Source organism: Suncus etruscus, chromosome 11 (assembly GCF_024139225.1).
Source record: "Suncus etruscus isolate mSunEtr1 chromosome 11, mSunEtr1.pri.cur, whole genome shotgun sequence".
Lineage (NCBI taxonomy): Eukaryota > Metazoa > Chordata > Mammalia > Eulipotyphla > Soricidae > Suncus > Suncus etruscus.
In genome coordinates, this window is record NC_064858.1 from 7,606,587 (window position 1) to 7,612,754 (window position 6,168).

General features: G+C 40.4%; 1 pseudogene; it reads left to right on the top strand.

The window, feature by feature from the left end:
* Positions 1-1,089: 1,089 nt before the first annotated feature.
* On the top strand, positions 1,090-3,978 carry LOC126022917 (general transcription factor IIE subunit 2-like; annotated as a pseudogene).
* The last annotated feature ends 2,190 nt before the right edge of the window (positions 3,979-6,168 follow it).

The following is a 6,168-nucleotide window of genomic DNA, read 5'->3' on the forward strand; positions in this document are numbered from 1 at the left end:
TTGAACAGATATGACATAAGTTAATTTTTACTTTCCTACTCTCAATGTGAAAACCCATTGAAGTTTGTCCTCTTTCACCAAAATTTTCGCTCTGAGCAAGAAATGTTTTGGCTAATTCTTCTAAGTATGAATATTTCGTAGATGCTTTTCATTATTCTGATGCAAATATTACACTTATAGATCTTCAGCTATTCGATGATTATGTCTAGAGATTACCACATGCAGTGGCAGGAGAAACCATGTAGTACTGTAATAACAGAAGTGAGCTCTAAATAAATAAAAAATTCTATTGGTCAAGGAGTATTTTATGTTTATTTAAAAAATAGATTCAAAAACAATTCCAAGAACTTGAGATGGGATTTTTTTTTTTTTGGTATTACAAACCTTAAGCAAAAATGATCTGCAAAAAGGCAAATTTGGAGAGCAAAAACTTAAAAATCCAGGAAGGGAGCTTGTTGGTTAGAAAACACACGACTATTTTTACTTTCAGACTCTCAATGATGAGCTCCATGGGAAGAGGTTTCTACAAAAGTAAGCTGTATACAAAGAAATATGTTACACCCAGATGTTCTCAGAGCTGGCTCCTGGCTCTGTGAGTGCTTAGAGAGGAACAGTGTGGGATGCTGAGGATGGAACCTGGATCTACCACAGGCAAGGCAATGTGTGTTTATTTCTGCCCAGATTCCCTAAAGCTTTTATTGAAGAAACTGGAGGGAGGGGCCAGTTGAGGAAGGAAAAGAGAGAGGGGCTGGAAAGTCCAAACCTGCAGTTATTACCATGTCTGCTATCAATCTGGCCAGCCCATAAACCAATCAAATTGCAGCGACCACTAAAGCTCTCTGGTCACTGAGGGGAGGAGCTCCAGGCAGAGGGCTGGGCACTTCAGTTAGTCCAATGCCATCCCATTGGGCATAAGTCACCAGAGTAGTGGCTGCCATGGGAAGGAAGCAGAAACGAGCAAGGAAGCTAGAAACCTAAAAATGTACTTGTCCTTTTTTTTTGTTTTGGGCCACACCCGGTGGCGCTCAGGGGTTCCTCTTGGCTCTATATTCAGAAATCACTCCAGACAGATTCGGGGGATTATATGGGATGAGCACCGATGGATGTGGTCCCCCTCCAATAAAAAAAAAAATCCTTTCCATTCTTGTCGTAGAAAGACGTTCAGTTACATCATCATAGTCTACAATGAAGAAGGAGAAGTAAAACTAGAACATGGCAGCTCATCAGGCTCTAAACAAAATTCTGATCAAAGCAAACGAATCATTTCACTTGAAACCATGGCCTGAATCTAAGGTAAGCTCTGGATAGAAGTTTTGGTGTTCTTGCCAAGATTGTGGATTCACATGAAAACATGGCATCAGCGAGGAGATACACATCCTCTAACTTGAGAAGCAATTTTGGATGAAACACAGCATTCAGCTATTGGGACTCAAGCAGAAAATGAGGGCTAATGAGTGAGGCTTTATCCAAAATTGAAGTAATAAATGGGAAGTATGCCAGCAAGCCCAAATACAGTTTGAAAGATAAGAAGCTCTGTTTAGGCTTTTAGATCACTATGACCTGTCAGGCTGAGGAAGAATTATTTTAGAAGACAGAGGACAGTCTACTCAATTCCCAGAAAGCTGTCAAGGCCTAAGGGAAGAGATACTATTTCATTCATTTCTTTTATTTTATTATTTTTGGGTCACACCCTGATGCTCAGGGGTTATTCTTGGATATGTGCTCAGAAATCACTCCTGGCTTGGGGGACCATATGGGACGCTGGGGGAACGAACCAAGCCACATGCAAGGCAAATGCCCTACAGCTTTGCCACCACTCCAGCACTGAGATACTATTTCTTTTTTTTTTAATTTTTTTATTTTTAATTATGAGAAACAAAGATGCAAAGAAAGAGGACAAGGTAAAGTTACAGTGGAAAGGGACAATCACCCATAAACTTAATTCTCAGAAGAAGTCCCCTTGCTGATATTTTAACTTTGAACTTTCAGCCAAAGAACATTAAGAAAATAAAACACAATCCATGTACAATTACTTTGTCCTTCAAGTCCCCAGATTGTAACACATTATATTTCTTAACAGCACACAAGGCAATCTAAAGCCATAAAACTTACGTAACTCCTTAAATATTAGAGGCATAGTATTTTTTACATTTCCATGTACATGCATATTAGCTTAAGTTAACCTCAAATTTTAAGTGTTTTTTTTTTTTAAGGATTAGAGTCAAAGGAGCACAGTAAAAAACGGTGTTAGAGTGGCAATTGTTGTTTGCATAGGCCCACCAAAATATGAGAGGCATGGAAAGGAATAACCTTGGCCTAAATACTAAGAGACCCTACCCTTGAAGTTTCCTGGCATAAGACCAATTCTAGGCTCCAGGCAAGTTAGATCGTCCCATCCAAGACATTGTCCGTAGTGCCAACACACTTTTCACACAGTCTCTGTTGTTGGTATCATGTTTCTGTATTAAAGATCCTGGAATCTGCATATCCTACATTGAAGTCAGGATGTGGAGCATCCTCTCGTTTCACCTCACCATTAAAGGGCAATGCAGGAAGCCCTGTCCTGTAAGCAGGTCATTGTTGTTAAGTCTTCTCAGTGTTAAGGGAAGTCTCTTTTGAGCAGGTCAATGTCTGAGCAGTGGTAGGGTCTTCCATGGTAGAGGATTGCTTTCAGGTGATGTTATAGACATGTTATGGATGTTTCGTGGGGATGGCTTCCCTGTTCAAGGGGTGAATGGAAAATGCCCTTTCTTCTGAAGCCTGTGCCAGGTCATTATGTCAATGTTCAGGGTGTAAGGTCCCTTTGCACTACAAGATTTGTGTATTCCAATCTCTATTAGATAGGATCTTATTTGTATGTATAGTATTTTCTCATTTTAATGTGCCTATGCAAAAAAGGAGCAATGCCACGTGGCGTTATTGGTGCATATGGGGGACATAAGAACAAGTCCAATAATCCCTGTGACATGGTTCAATCATAAGCATTAAACTGGGGGACTCTTTCACCAAAATTCCTTGTTGAACAGCTCATAAAGAGAAGATAAAAAGTGGTTAGACTCGTCACTGTATAAGAGAATATTTAGTAAGACTTATAGTTGTCAGGGAAAACCACAAAATATTCTAAAGACATACGTGTCCATTTTATGTCTTTTGAAACAGTTCGGGATTGTTACACACAATGCATGGCTTTGGTCTGTGATTAGGATTGTGCAATACTGAAGTTAAAAAGAGTAATGTGGGTTAGTGATGTTTGAAGCGGGTGAGAGAGTTAAGGAGTAAAAGTGCGCTTTGAAGGGGTGTGGGAAAGGGCAGAATACAAAATGGACATTCTGGATACACAGAACATAACATTATAATAAGGAATACTCTTAATACAAGCAGTGCGCGCGGGGGCACTAGCCCCGCGTGGTTTTCCATATGCAGAGTGGTCAGAAATTGCCAGTGACTAACTTAGCGCAACCAAGCAAATCTCAGCACACCCCAAGTTAGGACCAACCATTTCTGGCCGCCTGGGCTGCCACCCCAGAAGGCCTGGAGGCCGGGGGCAGAAGAAGGGAAGGCTGGAAGCCTATCAAGGCTCCCAGCGCACCCAAGATAGGGAGAAGGCCTTCCACATGGAGTCTCCCCCAACCCCATGCCGGCTAGAGCTAGCCTCCAGCTCAAGAGAGGATCGAGAGAGCGAGATACTATTTCTTAATCAACCTGATAAGAAGAAAATTCTTCAATGATAAGAGTTGTCAATTTTCTATGGATGAAGGGTTTCAGAAACTGGAGGAGTGTCACCATAGATTCCATGGAGGAAGAAAAAATTGAAGAGTATCTGAAATGATAGGGTATTTCTTCCATGCAGGACTCTGGACCAAAGAAAGTGGCCCCTGTTAAGAGGAAAATGCCTGCTTCATTGAAAAAAGTTGTGGTTATAACAAACACATGGCAGGAGTGCTGAAGGACTACAAGGATTTAACTCCCAGCAAATAGTGCTCAGAATGGTCCTGAGCAGAGTTACAAATAGAGTCGAGAGTCCTGTTGTGGCTGCTGTGACCCTGAAGACTGACCTTTCTGTTCTACTTTCTTTTCTTTTCGGTTTTTGGGCCACACCCCGGCGATGCTCAGAGGGTTACTCCTGGCTGTCTGCTCAGAAATAGCTCCTGGCAGGCACGGGGGACCATATGGGACACCGGGATTAGAACCAACCACCTTTGGTCCTGATCGGCTGCTTGCAAGGCAAACGCCGCTGTGCTGTCCTCTCCAGTCCCTGTTCTACTTTCTAGGATGGAGGAGCACAGTAGTGCAGCTTACAAAACAAATCACCCAACTCAGAACTCTGTTTGAGTGAAGTGGCTCATGAGAAATGAGAGTCTTCCTTTAGCCTTCTTAATGTTTTGGGGGAAGTGCTTATTAGTATGGCATCGTAAAATAAATGATATTCAATAATTAATTAAATAATAAATGAAATGTGTAAAATAAAGACAAAATATTTATTGGGGTCAACTTGCTTTATTCCTCATGGCCTTTCTCCGCCATGTGCTTTTTCTATCCAATCTACCATGTGCTATCACTGCCATGTGCTGTCTATGTCCACACTCCTTTCTTTATTCTCCAGAACCCCATCTATCAGAGTGGGGGGAAGTCCTGTTATCCAGGTGTGCTTTGACATATCAAAAGAAGAGTTTAGGGATAAAGGAAGTTGAGGGAAGGGTTAGAGTCATGCAGATGTCTCTGCTATTTATCTCTAGTCAATGGTCCCTGGTTGGTTCTATTCTGCCTTTTAGTATCTTAAAACATGTTTGCAGATAGTCTTGAACCTGATATTTGTTTATTCCTTCAGAACATATTTATCATAAAATCATTGTAGAGGAGCCCTTAAATGTTATTCACTTATTTTTTTTGTTTTTCCTTCTTGGCCATTGTTCCAGCATTTCCGGGCTTACCTCTCACAGGCCCCTGTGAGGGGTTTGGTAGAAGTCTGCTGAGGAGTTGCACTGTGTGTCTGAGAATATAGTATTTCACAGATGCAACACAAGGGGCCTCTTGTTAGCGAGTAATGCAATCATACAGGTGATTTTTAATGTTTTCACAGGACATACTTGTATTTTGCAAGTCATGCTTTTACACCTTTTCCAGGGATGGGCAGACTTCTTGTCAACCTGAGTGTCAGTCCTAACTTTTATAGTCTCACCCTGAACTCATTCCACTATAGATTTCTCAGTTCTGCCTATTACTAGCAAGCTGTTTGGAACTATTCTCAAATACGTGTGGGTTCTTAGAGTCATGGGGATTTCTCTATGTGCATGCCTTTGAGTCTTGAAAGACAAATTATCAAAGTTCTTATGTTTGCTGTGTTCTTTAGGTAATAGTAGATCCTGCAAGTTACAAATAGAAATGATGAACTATAAAAAGAATTACCAGTTAAGAAGAAAAAAGAGACATAAACACTAATAAAAAGGAAATTAAAACTTTGCTTAAGTTTATTTATTTATTCAAAATTATTCTGTAGTAAAAAATCTACTCATTTGTACAAAGATAGATTTCATTTTAAGTGATAGGATAGATGGGCAAAGGATCGACTTGACTAGAAAATGTTGAGTTGGAGTTTACAAGATGATGCCAGAGTGGTAGCACAAGTGGTAGGGCGTTTGCCTTGCACACGTGCTCACTTAGGATGGACCTGGGTTTGATCCTCGGCATCTCAAGCCAGGAGTGATTTCTGAGCTCAGAGTCCGGAGTAAACCCTATGCATCACCAGTTGTGGCCCAAAAAGCAAAAAAGAAAAAAAAAAAAGAAAAGAAAATAAAAAAAAAAAATAACAGGAAACAGATTTTTTTTTTACAAACATCAATTTGAAGTGCAGAGGTGATGGTAATTGGTTGTGCAAATTAGTTCTTTGCATTGAAAATTGATGATGAGCAAATCAGAGATAGTGTTGGCTCTCTCAAGCAAGGGTCATATTCAGAATCAACCCAATGCATGTTGAAACCAACTAGTTCTCAAAGCAAGTCCATTCTGTTTATATCATTTTAGCATTTCACACATCTACCACACTCCTTTCCTCTGAGGCTGGCTAGAAAAAAGAAATTCAGAAGGTTAGAAAAGAAACCCATATTGTTCCAATACCTCTTTTTCTATTTTTTCAGGTTTCCAAACCAATTTTTCAGTTGTGCAAAAAAG